Below are 16,017 nucleotides of genomic sequence, written 5' to 3'. Positions count from 1 at the left end.
ATTTTATAATATTCATCTGTTTGCTTGTTTTTTGTATGTTTGCAGGTTAGTCGCAAAATTACTGCATAATAATGACACTGAAAAAGATGTGGGTGTGCGGGAGGACGAAAAAACCAACCAGGGCCAGGAAGCTGCTGCCGAGGCAGATAACATAATAGGATGCAGTGAACGAGGCACAGATGCTCCAGACAAGAACAGTTTTGCCTCTATACAAGTCACTAGTGCGGCCACACTTACAATATTCTGCACAATTTCGGGCTCCAGTGAATGAGGAGGACATAACTGAACTAGAGCGGGTGCAGAGAAGAGCGACCAGTAAAGGAATGGAAGGTCTGCAATAGGAGGACAGGTTAGCAAGCCTGGGGTTATTCATTTTGGAAACAAAAAGGCTACGGGGCAATTTTATTACAATATACAAGTATATCAGGGGCATTACTGAGATATTTATAATGAGCTTTATACAACTGAGGCCTGCAATGATGACAAGGAGGTTCAGTCATAATCACAGATGGGGATTCTCTACTGTAAGAGCAGTGAGAATATGGAACTCTCTGACACATGATGTGATAAATGTTGATAGACTACAAAAATTTAAGGTGGGCTTGGATGCCTTCTGTGAAAAGTATATTATGGCAGGTTATCAGTACTAGATTTTGTGATGGGACATTGATCCAGGGAACTAGTCTAATATTTTTAAAGTCATGAAGGAATTTTGCCCCTTGTAAAGGTATTCACACCCCAAAACATTTCCACTTATTTTAGCATCACACCCACAAATGTATATGCATTTTATTGTCAATTTATGTGATATACCAGCATTAAGTAACAAGCATTTGTGAAGTGTAAAGGAAATGCTAAATGTATTTTTAAATATTTAAAAATATAAATCTGAACATTGTGACGTGTATTTGTATTAAGCCCCTTGTAGTATGATGCCCCTGAGTGACCAATTACTTCCAGAAGTCACATAATTAGTAAATTGAGTCACCTGTATCATTTATTCTCAGTATAACTACAGCTGTTTTGTGAAGATTTCACGAGTTTTATTTCAGAACATTAGGGATCAAACAGCATCTTGTAAACCAAGGAACCCACCAGACAGGTCAGGTATAAAGTTGGGGAGAAGAGTAAAGAAGGGTTCAGTTATAAAAAAAAAAAATAGCCAAAGCTCTGAACATCTCACTAAGTACTATTCAATCCATCATCAAAAAATAGCAGGAGTAAAATGTGGAGACAAGAGGGTCAGTGGCTACGGTCGTCTGCTGGCCTAGCTGTCTTCAGAAAGACTGCTCGGACCAGGGCTCATCTCACTGAATGCCTGTACTCGTTCCTTGTGGGCAGAACACTTCTCAGACAACACAGGGTGAGGGAACCACACCTTGGGAGGACGTTACTGGTTCATCAACAGGAAAAATCATATTGTACATTTCCAGCAAGAACGCAAGATGGTACAAGTGACAGAGTCTCTCCCATCTGTTGGCTCGCGAGGGATTAGAATATTTGCGACTTCGGGGCTTCCTGGGCTAACTATCCCAGTCAGCAGCACCTCGCTTTTGATGAGCACCCGCTGAGAGGAGATAGTGGCAAGCTTAGAAAGATGACTCAGCACAGCAAGATATGTAGCCAGGTTACTGAATTGTCCTCACCTGGGTTCTCCAGGCACACTTGTGGTCTCAGCATTGAGCAGTGTAGCAGATCTGTGATCTTCTAGCTAAAAATGTGGATTTTAGGCTGAAGTCCTGCATAATGAATGTGGAAACAGGAGCAAAGCTCTTTTTATATCACTCAGTTCTCATTTCAGGGTATTGTATCTTACAGGATTGGTGGTAGATGGCCGTTCTCTCATTGGTTCAGTTCAATTCAACTGCATAATATTCCTCTAATTGACATAGTCAAAGAGGCTGAGGCAATCCATATTTAACACGCAATAGGGCTCCGGTCAGTCTGACATTAAACAATGGCTAACGTCCATTGATTTGGCAATCAAAGAAACAAAGGGTCTGCCCTAATTAAGAACAGTTCACCCCTCACACAAATCTCCAGATGCTTAGTTGTCAGATATAGCACAACTGCAAAACGACAAAGACATGGCCGTCCACCTAAACTGAGATTCCAAGCAAAAAGAGCAGTAATTATAGAGAAGCAGCCAAGAGGCCTATGGTCAGAGGAAAAGCAGGAGAGATCCAGAGCTCAGGGGGAAGAATCTGTCCACAGGACAACTATAAGTCATAAACTCCACAAAATTGGTCTTTATAGAATAATGGATATTTTTTAAAAGCAAAAGAATAAGAATTGAAAATTGCTTCACAGACGTCTTCATCCAATTTACCTGAGATAGAGCTGTTTTATAAAGTAGAAGGGGCAATAATGTCACCTCTAGATGAGTAAAGCAGGTAGACACGTCCCCTAAGAGACTGGCACCAGTAATTCCAGTGAAAGGAGGTCCAGCAAAGTATTCACTCAGGGGGCTGAATACTAATGCACATCCCAATTTTCAGAGTTAAATTTTTTAACATATTTAGAAATTCATGTAAAATTTCCTTTATACTTCACAAATGTTGGCTATTTTGTGTTTTTATCACATAAAACCCCAATAAAATCCATTTTTTGTGGCTATAATGTGAAAAAATGTGGAAAAGTTCACCGGGTGTGAATAGTTTTTCTTGCACCATTTTGAAGAATTTGAAACAAAAAATTAATAAAGAGAAGACAAAAAAAAGTGACTTAGAAAAAAACCAACAGAATTGATGAGTTGGATGTAAGTTTTGTGGTGCGGAGCCCGTTATACCGGCAGACTGGATGTGACCGGAGGCAGAAATATTCAGAGAAGGGAAAGATTTTACACTTTCTCGATAAATCCTCTCTTCCCGGGATGTAACGGCCTCTAATGCCGGGATCACACGCCTGGATAAAGAATCATCACAGCTTCATCCAGAAAACTAGGACAAGTCTTTTCTTATTTGTCATCCATATACAATCCGGTATTTACAGCCACTATTAATAATTTACAAGACCATTTACAGCTTCCTACATTACAGAACTGCAATGTACCCGTAACACAATGTCTGCTGTATGGCGGAGCTGGTGGGAACCTGATGGTTTGTGCAGACACAGACCTGAATGGACGAGTCTCCTCCGATTTACAGAAGGCACTAGAGGATGCTGGGATTATTCTCACACGCAGATTCAGTGAGAAAGAAAAATCCCCATCTGCACCGCCACATCCAATAACAATGGTCTGAAGGACGAGACGTTGTGTTATTTTATGCACAGCACTGAAAATACAGTAGTGTGAACGAGAACTAAAAGGAATCATCAAAGCTCTCATCTCTCCTAATCCTGCCATCTCCACGCTCTCATTACACAAGTATAACACATATAAGGGTATGTGCGCACTAGGGGTTTTTTTCACGCTGCGTTTTTATGTGCGTTTTTGTCTCAAAAAACGCACCCGCGGCTATAAAAACGCGGCAAAAACGCATGCGTTTTTGCCGCGATTTGGTGCGTTTTTTGCTGCGTTTCTGCTCACTGCGTTTTTAATCAGTGCACAATGCCATTAAAGATTGTTGATGAAAAAAAGAAAAAAAAAAAAGGTCTGATGTTATTTCCTTCTTCAAAATGTTCATTGTATGCAGGAGAGCAGACAGCTGCAGAACTAGTGTATGCAGGAGAGCAGACAGCAGCTGCAGAACTACAAGGCTCAGCATCCTCCATCCAGGACTGTATGCAGTTTTTTGCCCAAAAAGAAAAAAAAAATGACATGGGCTTCGCCATATTTTTGTATGCTAGCCGGGTACAGCAGGCAGGTACGGGCTGCCCCCAACCCCCAGCTGCCTATTTGTACCCGGCTGGGAACCAAAAATATAGAGAAGCCCTTTTTTTTTTTTAATTATTTCATGAATTTCATGAAATAATTTTAAAAAAAAAATGACGTGGGCTTCGCCTAATTTTTGAGTCCAGCCGGGTACAACTAGGCAGCTGGGGATTGGAATCCACAGTGCAGGGTGCCCAAGATTTCTGGGCACCCCCACTGCGAATTGCAGCCCACAGCCACCCCAGAAAATGGCGCTTTCATAGAAGCGCCATCTTCTGGCGCTGTATCCAACTCTTCCAGCTGCCCTGATGCCGGGTGGCTAGCTATGTAATAATGGAGTTAGGGCTAGCTGTATATTATCAGCTGGCCCTAAGCCCGAAATTCATGGTATCACGCCAATATTAGACATGGCCACCATGAATTTCTAGTAATGATAAAAAAAAAAAAACACAACACACAGAAAAATATTTTTATTAGAAATAAAACACAACACAATTAGTGACTCCATCTTTATTGAAATAAAGAACCCCCCCCCTCCGCAGTAATCCTGGGTCAGGGTCCTGCGCCGTCCAATCCGGATCCAATATCATCTGATCGGTTTGCTGGAAGGCAAAGCGATCAGATGATGTGTCAGGATCAAGTGCCTGAGCTGATTGTATAAAAGCCGATTATACAATCAGCTGATGCATCAGTAGAAAAAAATAAATAAAATAATACTCACTTATGTGCTGTGATGATTACCGGCAGCTCCTGGAGCGATCGATTGGACAGGAGTCTGATCCCGTCCGATCGCTGCAGGAGCTGCCGGTAATCAGCTGATGAAGTCCCCTGACGGCAGGATCAGCTGATAGCCGGCCGGGCGCGAAAAAGCCGGCGAGACTACGATCAGCTGATGCGTCAGGTGACTGCATCAGGTGATCCACCGCCAGGTCCTGCAAGCAAGGTCCTGCCCCGGGGAGACTGCACACAGGCAGAGCGGCGGTACCGGGAGGAGATAGGAACGGGCATGGCACCGGGACCCTGCAAACAGGTGAGTATATATGACATTTTTTTTTTTCTACTGCTCACTTTGGTTTTCGCCGCTGCCGCCACCTCCCGCCCAGACATGGCGCCGCACGGAGCTGACATGGCACCGGGCGGGTTGTGGACGCAGCGGTGACGGTACCGGGAGGATTCATGCTTCTGTGTTTACCAACAGAAGGAATCCTCTTCCTGTACACGTCACTGTAGTACCCACCCCTTGCGTTTATAGCTGCGTTTTTAGTCATAGAAACGCGGCTATATGCGTTTTTCATTGCGTTGTTGAACATTCATTGAACTCAATGGGTGAAAAACGCAGTGAAAAACGCAGAAATAATTGACATGCTGCGTTTTTGTGGTCACCACAAAAACGCAGCTAAAAAAAAACGCTGTGTGCGGACAGCACTTATGAAAACCCATTGACATTGGTGGGGAAGCAACGTCACTGCATTTTCAGCACAAAAACGCGGTAAAAAACGCTGCTAAAAACGCGGCAAAAACGCCTAGTGCGCACATACCCTAATACTGGAGGATAAAACAAGACTGAGCACAAGACCTTCACAGCCGTCTACACATCATAGGAGATTCCATGGCACTGTCTCTCCATCTACCTGATGATCCTGAGGAACATCGGGATCTTCTTGTTTACAGTCCTGTGGGAGAAGAGGACGGGGACATCTCTCTGGTGTTGTCCTCTTACTGAATAGACCTGGGGGAGACACATACAGGGACTGAATTCATTTCTTACAGATAATTATAGGCCGTGTGTATTTAGTCTTGTCTATTACCTGGTGATGTGAGGGTCTGGGGATCCTCCATCATGACGTCCTTGTACAGATCTTTGTGTCCTTCTAAATACTCCCACATGGAGAAATAGACGGTGACGTCCTGACACCTTATAGGAACCTGACACATACAATGACACCGTCACCCCCGATCCCTTCATAGCGTTACTGTATAATGTCCCAGCATTCCCAGCAGTGTCACCTCTCCAGTCAGCAGCTCAATTATCTTGTAGGTGAGTTCTAGGATCTTCTGGTCATTGATGTCCTCATGTATCGGGGGTGAGGTGGAGGCCCCGTGATTGGGCTCAGGGGTCTTCCCCATCCCTCAGACACAGGGGCCTGACAGCGCTCACTAGAGGTCTTCTTCACTACTGTGTAATCCTGGTTATGGAGAGACACAGTAATAAATCTCACTCCAGACATTTCCAGAGTCCTACCTCTCCAGTTCTGTCCATCTGTTATTCCCATAGATAAGAATGATGTAATGTGACGTCATCAGAATCTCTCACCTCTCCAGTAAGCCGGAAGAGAATCTCTAGGGTGAGGTGTAATATCCTCTCCGCCATCTTGTCCCTGTCCATATCCATCCTTCACGGGGCAATCAGGAGAATTCTCTTATATAGATCTCCACTGAGAGGATCTGAAATTGTAGGGACCTGAATGGGGAGAAGATGACGATGTAACATCATAGAGAATCCGCTGTAATAATACAATTACTGGAGATAATAAGGGGAACATATAATGAGAACATTCTGGGGAAACATTATATTGTGTGGGGACAGAAAGGAGCCAAGGACCGAGGGCAGAAAGGGACCGACTAATTACAATTACAACTAATTGTATAGAAAATAGTTCCGGCACACTTCAAAAAATGCAAGAGAGCAATACAATGCTTCAAATTATTTTATTTTACTTGTGCATAGGCAAAAAAAAAATGTCCAACGTTTCAACTATCAATTTTGGTTTGTGTCAAGGACAAGAGGATCTAATGTAACAAAAACATACCAGATTCTATTAGATGATGTACAGTCAATAACATACATTACAAAGCTTTATACAAACATCACTAATGAAAAGAATGCATCAAATTGACGCTATAAGACAATAAAGGAACAATAATGTGATGATTTGCACAAATACATGAACAAAGTTGAATGATTGAGTTTATACAATTTATGAATTAATATTAATTATTCTCATTTAAATGGAAAAAATGCCAGACTGATCAGAATTATGCCAAGATTCCGAAATATAATGAATAGTGTCCACCCACCTAAAAAAAAAAGTGACAAAAGGTTTCTCAAGCTCCAAACTGTGGCTTCTCGATGGGGATATGAGGATATGAGGATATGGGGTGAACAGCCTAAGATGAGTAAGCAGAAAAATAAAATAAAAATGTAAGAGTACAATATAAAAGAAACGGTGATACTTATATTGGGGTACACAATGATGATTTTTTTTTGCCTATGCACAAGTAAAATAAAATACTTTGAAGCATTATATTCCTCTCTCGCATGTTTTGAAGTGTGCCGGAACTATTTTCTATACAATTAGTTCTATATTTCCGTGCACCTTTTTTTCTCACAGTGAAGCCAGGTTTATCCTGTATTTTGATTATATATTTTTTCCCTGAGCTCCTGTGTCTCATTTTTTGACAATCCTCGTGTCTTTTACTACCTTCATATAATGCTGAAGAAGTAAAGACTATATTATCCAAGGTCAACATTCCAAATGCATTTTTATCAGTTCCCACTGAGGAGGTACGCTCTCGGGATTACGAGAAGGAACTGAGGAGACAGACGGCACTGGAACTTCATTGCATCACTCTGGCTGAATACCATAGAGTACAAAGGATTCCCAGGGGATTGAGAGAACCCTTGAGACTCACTTTGTTTTCGGACAATCCAGAATACTGTTCGAAGTTTGAGAGCATCATCAACAAATGTTCAATGAACATAATTATTTTAACCATTGAATATTTACAAAAAAAATTGAAACATTGAGTCTTAAGATCCATTCCATAAAAGAGCAGTTAACGAACACTATCCCTAACACCGAATGGGAGAAGATTAAATCTAAGACTAAAGAAACCATTACAGAATTTAGAAAAACCCTACAAGAGAAAAAGAGATCTAAATTTGTTCGAGACCAGGAAGATTATTCCAAAGATCAGCTGTATCGATGGCGGTTCTCCGACGAGGCTCCTAGATGATCTACAACTTACAGTCATTATCCTTCTTCATCCAGTTCAGAAGGAGGCCAGTATACTACTCGCCAAATTCGTTTTTTAGGACCAAGACAAGAACGAGGAAAACGAGGCATAGCAAGAGGAGGCACAGGAACCACATCGACGTACCACATACACACTCACAGGTACGACGAATTTAGTGTACAATATATCATCTCACAATTTGTCATTCAGTGAGTCACAGGTTCTTCAGAAAGGGTTATCTTTTTGTCCAACTCCAGCTTTTAATACATTTCAGCTTAATCAAGAGGTGAGGAGATTTTTTAGATTGTTAAAGTTTAAAGGTACATTTTGGGACTGAAAGTGGGACTCAGACTCACACAACTGAAATAGAGCAAGGTAACACATTGCAATTGAGACAGTTAAATCTCAGAATTCCGAGTTCATTCAATCCCTCCAAGACATATCATCCAGGAGAAACCTACATTTCTCTGGTAACTAATGACATTGACGACATGTTAAAATCAGTAGAAGGTGGCAAATTTAAGGTCAGACATAATATTTCGGTGGAAGAAAACAGGGAGATTCAAAGCCTAAAGAACAATCATAAAATCATCATAAAACCTGCTGACAAAGGAGGGGCAATAGTGGTAATGGACAGAGCCTATTATATTGAAGAGTTACATGGCCAATTAGAAGACAGAAATATATAATTACCTATTTCAAGAGATCCTACATCCCATATACAGTCACTCATTAAGAACATGGTAGATTCGTATTTACACAATAAAACAATAGATGCTAAATTGGCGGAGTACCTCATTAAAACACATCCCATTACACCAGTAATTTATACCCTCCCGAAAATTCACAAAAATCTTCAACGACCTCCGGGTAGTCCTATAGTGGCTTCAACTGAGTCTGTCCTTTCTCCCCTGGCCATCACAGTAGAGAAGATTTTAACACCGCTTGTCCCAAAGATAACATCATATTTGAAGGACACTTCTGATTTTTTATCACATCTACATAAGTTTTAGTCAATTCCACCGGGCAGTCTTTTAGTTACACTTGATGTAAATAGTCTTTATACAAGCATATGATGGTCTGGTAGCAGTTGATTGGTTTCTTGAAAGACATAGTTCCTACGACAGTACTCAAAACTCTTTCTGTAAGGACCTTTTCCAACTGGTCCTCGAGAATATTTTTTTTTTTTTTCAAGACCAGTTTTTTCTACAGAAAAGGGGCACCGCAATGGGGTCAAATTTAGCTCCCCCTTATGCCAATATTTACATGGCATACTTTGAGGAAATGTAATCGTAATCTAATTTATGTATATCAGCTCACCGTGTACACGCTCACTCCTGGCCTCTCCCTGGAGCACAGAGAGGCACTGCCACAGCCCGATATTGCAAATAGAAGAAAGAAGAAACATCCAGCTCTTCAGGCGAGGAAAGCCATGGTCTTTATTTTAGCATGCAGACAACGGATGACATGACCAGAACAGCACTACGCGTTTCAGGTGAAACAATCACCCTTAATCATGATGACCATTTGGCGGGGGAATATGGACTCTAAGTTTCATCAAGAAATTAATACATATAGACCTGGTCTCACATTCACTATCCACTTGGACTCTGACAATATCAATTTTCTTGATACCCTGGTAATTCTATCTAACGATGGAAGATTAAAAACAGATATGTATGTGAAACCCACAGACAGAAATAACCTCCTTCATTATACAAGCTTCCATCCAAAACACACTAAACATGGGTTACGTATCTCTCAATACAAGAGAGTAGAAAGAATCGTATCTGATTCTATACAACGGAATGTTAGAGCTACTGAAATGAGCCAAAAATTCATAGCAAGAGGTTATCCCGAAGATATTGCTAACATAGAAATGACTCAAAGGCCACACACCATACAAAATTCATCTGGAATACCCTGTATAAATACGTATCATCCCTTTTCACCTTTGAAAAAAAATATCATTTTCAAACATTGGCCACTCCTAAAAACGGCTTATCCGACAATACGTGAATTCTCAGAGCCCCCACTATTTTGCAACAAGAGACCCAAAAATCTTAAGGACAGTCTAGTTAGAACCGACATAGGCCCTTAAAAGACTGCTCCTCGTCAAACCTTCCGAGGCATTCCTAGGAAAGGTAATTTTCCTTGTCATCACTGTATACAATGCAATAACCTCACTAGGGGCGATACATTTACCCATCCTCTTTTAGGTCGTGTATTCCCTATTCACGGGTTTTTCACATGTGATTCTTCATTCGTAGTTTACCTGATTAAATGTCCCTGTGGTCTCGGATACGTTGGGGAAACAACCCAACATATCCGAAACAGAATTAGCAAACACAAATCAACCATCAGATGCAAACAACTCTTCTTCCCATACCTCATCATTGCATAACACACGGCCATACGATCGTGTGGCGCCCTGGACAAGCCAGGACGTCACAGATACTGCAACAACACACCCCACACCCCGGCTAGGCACATCAAGGTCAGACAAAAATCCTTGTTGCCTCCCTCCAGGGGCTGATGTCCACAACAGGGGGTGGAGCCAGGCGGTTGGCCCCACCCACCGAGGAGTTAACAGTCCTGGAGGCGGGAAAAGGAAGAGTTGAAGTGAGGAGTTGAAGTGAGGAGTTGAAGTGAGGAGTTCAAGTGAGGAGTTCAAGTGAGGAGTTCAAGTGAGGAGTTCAAGTGAGGAGTTCAAGTGAGGAGTTCAAGTGAGGAGTTCAAGTGAGGAGTTCAAGTGAGGAGTTCAAGTGAGGAGCTCAAGTGAGGAGTTCAAGTGAGGAGTTCAAGTGAGGAGTTCAAGTGAGGAGTTCAAGTGAGGAGTTCAAGTGAGGAGTTCAAGTGAGGAGTTCAAGTGAGGAGTTCAAGTGAGGAGTTCAAGTGAGGAGTTCAAGTGAGGAGTTCAAGTGAGGAGTTGAAGTGAGGAGTTGAAGTGGAGAGTTGAGTTGGAGGGTTGAGGAGTGAAGTGGTAGCGGAGCAGACTGATGGTGTCCGGGTGCATGGCCCGGGCCCATACAGCAAGGTTGGCAGACGGTGGTGACCGTCTGCAGGAGGGGCTGATTGACATGAACCGTAAGGACCGGGGATGGGCGGTGGCCCGCCGGTACCGGATCAGGGAGCGAACAGAAGCCAGCACCATTCGGCAGGGCCTACGGACCCCGACCAGGCTTGGAGTCGCCGTAAAACCGGTCAAATCCATTAGCGAAGGGAACCTCCGGGGTTTCCCAGCAGTCAAGACCCGATTGAAGGCAACCGCTCAAACCGTGAAGGGAAATACAGTCACCGCGAAGGCTACAGTTCCCAGGGCCAGAGCCTGCGGGCAAAAGGGGCTCCCTCAGCCTCCATCCAAGCTGGGGAGCGGGTTACCGGTGGGAAGCCACCAGAACCGAGAACATAACACAGGTGCAGGGAAAGGCAGTCACCGCCAACGTACCGGGAGAAGAACCACCGCAGCCGTCTGTGGGACCCGTCCATCCAGCCATTTGTTTTTTGTTTTTTTTTGTTTTTTTTTTTTAACTATATTTTTATTCAAATTTTTCAATAACATAACACTGGCATAAGCGAATTCAGCATTGTAAATTCAACATTACATTGTCATATTTGATCATCCCAAATTCCATACCAATTTTTAAAATCAATAACCGTAACATGGCAAGATAAAGCAAAGGAAAGCAGCGACCCCTTAACCCATCATTCTTATCATTCCCCCCATTGAACCCTTGTGAACATGGTAATGACATATAATAAAGAAGTCCCACTCAAATCGGTTATTTCCCCCTCTCCTTTTAGTCAGCTTTCGGCCTTTCCTCCCCCACCTCCAAGCCATCCAATGTATCCTTCAATTTTTCAGTATGATACCAGACTGTGTCTTTGAAAGGTGACATAATCCTGACTATCTCCTCCCGAGTACAATAGGCCAGTATGAATTTCTTCCATTTGTTAAAGTGCTGTCGTATTCTATCCGCCCTCCTTTCTGCATCCAATCCTTCTATTTCAAGAAGATGCATGAGCTGACCCAAGATCTCTTCAATCGCGGGGACCCTAGACTCCAACCAATTTTTTAGTATCGCTCTCTTGGCTGCCAGAAGTATCACATGTATAAGTCTGGGTGGGTTAGTCATCTTCCCTTTGGTATCGTTCCCCTCCTCCCAATGGTGAAAAATAGCGAACCCAGGTGAGAGCCGAACTTCAAGACCCCACACCTTTTGTATACAACTTTTGATCTGTGACCATAATGGACTCAAATGGGGGCAGGACCACAACCCGTGAAGGAGATCAGTTCCACTACTCTTACACTTAGGGCAATACGTAATCCTGTCTGGCTTTGTTGCTGATGGAGGGAGATTAAAACCATAAATTGCCTTGAGCATAATTCTAAATTGGGTTTCTCGCCAATTCTCATTTAAAATTGATTTACGAAGAGCATTCCACCCTCCCCTAATTTTTACCCCCATAGACGGGTCCTCAAATTGTTTCTCCCAAGATTTAAATAAACCTTCCGGGTGCTGTCCTATTAATAGATCACGCATGGCTCCATAAAGAAAAGAGATAGATGATGAAGTTATTGAGTTCTTTACCAGACAATCAAAAGAGTTAAATACTACCTCCTGGGTCACATCATGCAACTGAGTCATAATACTATATCTCACTTGGTCATATTGGATTACTTGGTTAGGCCCCAGGCCATACTGCGCTATAATTTCATCTCTACTCAACCATCTAGGTTCTGAGGTGTGCAAGAGATGAGCAACAGTCCTTATACCCCTCACCTTCCACTCTTCAAACAGCTTATTGCTTGTCCCCTGCACAAACTCTGGATTCCCCCATATAGGCAAGTATTTGGATATTTTATGGGGAAGTTTGTAGTTTTTCCTCAACGCCTTCCACGCTGCAATCGTGTCTTTAAATAAGGAAGAGTGCTTGATTTTCACTGGGAGATTAGCCTGCCTAGTATGAAGCAATGCCACCAGATCCCAAGGTTGTGCATAGTCTCTCTCAAGCTCCAACGCTGAATAATGCCTAGAGCCTTTAATCCAATCCAGTATATATCTAGTCAAACAGGCTATATTGTAACCCCGAATGTTCGGCAAACTCAGACCTCCATGAACCTTAGATGCCATCAACTTCTTAAGCCCTATACGAGGGCGTTTCCCCCTCCAAATGAAGTGTGAAAAAGCTCTATTTAGCTGGACAATATCTTTATGCTTGAGAAGCAGGGGAAGTGTTTGAAGATGATACATTAATTTTGATATCGACATCATCTTAATTAGGTGGACTCTACCAATTATGTTCAATGGAAGGTCGTGCCATCTTTTAAGATCTTGCTCTATTTGGCTCAGAAGGGGTGGATAGTTTAGACTATAAAGGGTTGCCGGAACCTTACCTATTTTAACTCCCAGGTATGTGATATATGACTTAGCCACTGTAATTCCTTCAAAAGGGTTCTGCTCCCGTGTTTGAACATTTGTCCCTCCCAGGTATAGGAGCTCGCACTTTGACGCATTAATCTTGAAGCCTGAATACGCTCCAAACTCTCGCAAAATTTGTAAAATCTGGGGGACCTGCTGAGCTGGATTCGAAAGGAAAAGCAAAATGTCATCTGCAAAAAAAGCTGACTGAATTTGTCTATTATTTACAGAAATACCCTGGAAGGTGCTATGTGTAGATAACAATCGTACCAATGGTTCCAGAGCCAGATTAAAAAGTAATGGGGAAAGGGGGCAACCCTGTCTGGTTCCTTTCAGTAACGGAAAAGGGGCTGACAGATATCCTGGAATGTAAACTTGAGCCTTCGGATTTGTGTAAATTTCTCTAATGTAGGTATAAAATGACCCCGAAAAACGCATTTCATCTAGAACTCTATAAAGCCATGACCACTCAATATTGTCAAAGGCTTTCTCGGCATCTATTGTAAGCAAAGCGGGAGATTCTCCTTTCAGAGGCCGAAGGTTAACCCTATCCAGGACAAGAAGAACTTTTCTAATATTTAGTGTCCCTGATCTTTTCTGAATGAAACCGGCCTGTGCTGGGGAAATCAGTTGGGGAAGAATTATAGCTAGACGATTCGCCATAATCTTTGACATTATCTTCATATCTAGGTTGATAAGTGATATGGGCCTATACGAACCCGGATCCTTCGGGTCCTTCCCCTGTTTAGGGATCAATTTTATATATGCCCGGTTATTATTTTGGAAAGACGCATTACCGTCTAGTATGCTATTATACAGTTCTAGTAATGTAGGTAAGATCTCTTCCTTTACTGTTTTATAGAATTCTCCCGTAAATCCGTCAGGGCCAGGGGCTTTATAATTATGCATGGAGTTGATTGTCCCCAATACTTCTTCCCCCGTAATTTTAGCATTCAGAAAAGTGCGATGCTCTTCTGTGAGTCGAGGTAGTGTCACTTTAGATAAAAGATTATTATCAGGAAATTTGTCTCCCTTTTCCGACGAATAAAGGTTTCTATAATACGTGCCTAAAGTCTCAATTATTGTCTTAGGGTTTTTGTGTATCTCCCCCTTTTGATTTTTTATTTGCATGGGTCCCTGAGTTATAGTCCTATTTTTCGCTAAGTTGGCCAGTATTTTCCCTGCTTTATTTCCAAAGCGATGTAATGTAGCTTCTTGCATTGACCTAGCCATTTGTTCCCGTTTTTCCGCCCACTCATTAAAAGCTCTTTGGGCTATTACCCATCTATCTCTATGGTCCCTATCAGGATGCTTTTGAAAAGAAGTATATGCTTCCCTCAATTTATGGGAGGTTTCAGTAAATTTAAGATGAGCCTTTTTCTTCAAATAGGAAACATGTGCTATCGTTCTGCCCCGTAATACTGCCTTCGCCGTATCCCATAATAACATAGGTGTGTCTTTATGTTGATCATTATGTACCATAAATTCCGTCCACCATCCCTTTAATTTCAAGGAAAAATCTTCGTTATCTTTAAGGAAGGAAGGATATCGCCACAGATAGTCCGTTCCTCTGGGATAAATGTTTGCTAGGTCTAGCACCACCGGGGCATGGTCAGAAATCACCAAATCCTGGATAGTAGCTGAGTGGAGCGCACGTACCAGGTTCCCTGAAATAAGGAAGTAGTCAATGAGAGACCAGGAGCTATTAGCATGTGAATAGTGCGTAAATTCCCTATCCTGAGGGTGCAGTAGTCTCCACGCATCCCATAAGGCCGTGGCATTTAACAGAGGACGCATAACTTTATCATGGCCGCGCGGTACATTTGGGGGGCCTTTAGCATTTTTCCTGTCCTCTAGCACAGATACCACCGAGTTGAAATCCCCCCCAATTATTAGATTAAAATGGGCATGTTCTAAAATTTTGGCCTCAAGTCGTTGAAAGAATGATTTGTTGTTTTCGTTCGGGGCATAAATATTAAAGATTTTATAAATTCCTCCAGGTATCTCCACTGAGACCATCTGAACCCTACCTTCCGTGTCCGCATATGTTTCCAGGACTTGATGTTGTAATCTCCTACTTACTAATGTAATAACCCCTGCTTTCCTTTTAACTGAAGATGACCCATATACTCCTCCAACCCACAATTTCCCCATCCTCTGCATGTCTGAACCTTCCAGATGAGTTTCCTGAAGGAGCGCAATGTCCGGTTTGAGGCGATTAAGGTGGCGTAATATCTTAATTCTTTTTTGGGGGGAACGTAACCCCTTAACATTCCAGGTGACTATTCTCATAAAGTGCATGTAATAAATGGAAATCCTGCCTTTCGTTTACCATGTTTTTGCTGCCCTCCTTTGCCAAAAAAAAATTCAACCAATTAGACAATTGAACATAGTGCTCACTTGCAATAACGAGAGTAGTAGTAATAATAATAACTCTGTGTAAAATCTTTGCTACTTCACTTGAATCCAAAATCCCCAAACATTTCAAACATCTCCCTCCCCTCCCCCCCCCAACTATACCATAATACTCAGACTTCACTTTTTTCTGATCATCTTCCAAGCTCAGTCAACCTTATACTTGTATAGCATTTAACCAATATAAAGGAGTGTCCCACCTACAAAGAAAGAGAGAAGGAAAAAAAAAAAAAAAAAAAAAAAGGTTCTCTTTCCTTTCCTCCGCCTCAGATTTCTTGAACTTTTTCCACTGCGGCTTCTCCAGCCTAAATCAAAAACAGGTGTCCCACCTTGAACTTCATACATCCG

The sequence above is a fragment of the Anomaloglossus baeobatrachus genome, unplaced genomic scaffold (assembly GCF_048569485.1).
Source record: "Anomaloglossus baeobatrachus isolate aAnoBae1 unplaced genomic scaffold, aAnoBae1.hap1 Scaffold_2388, whole genome shotgun sequence".
NCBI lineage: Eukaryota > Metazoa > Chordata > Amphibia > Anura > Aromobatidae > Anomaloglossus > Anomaloglossus baeobatrachus.
This window is presented reverse-complemented; position numbering follows the sequence as displayed.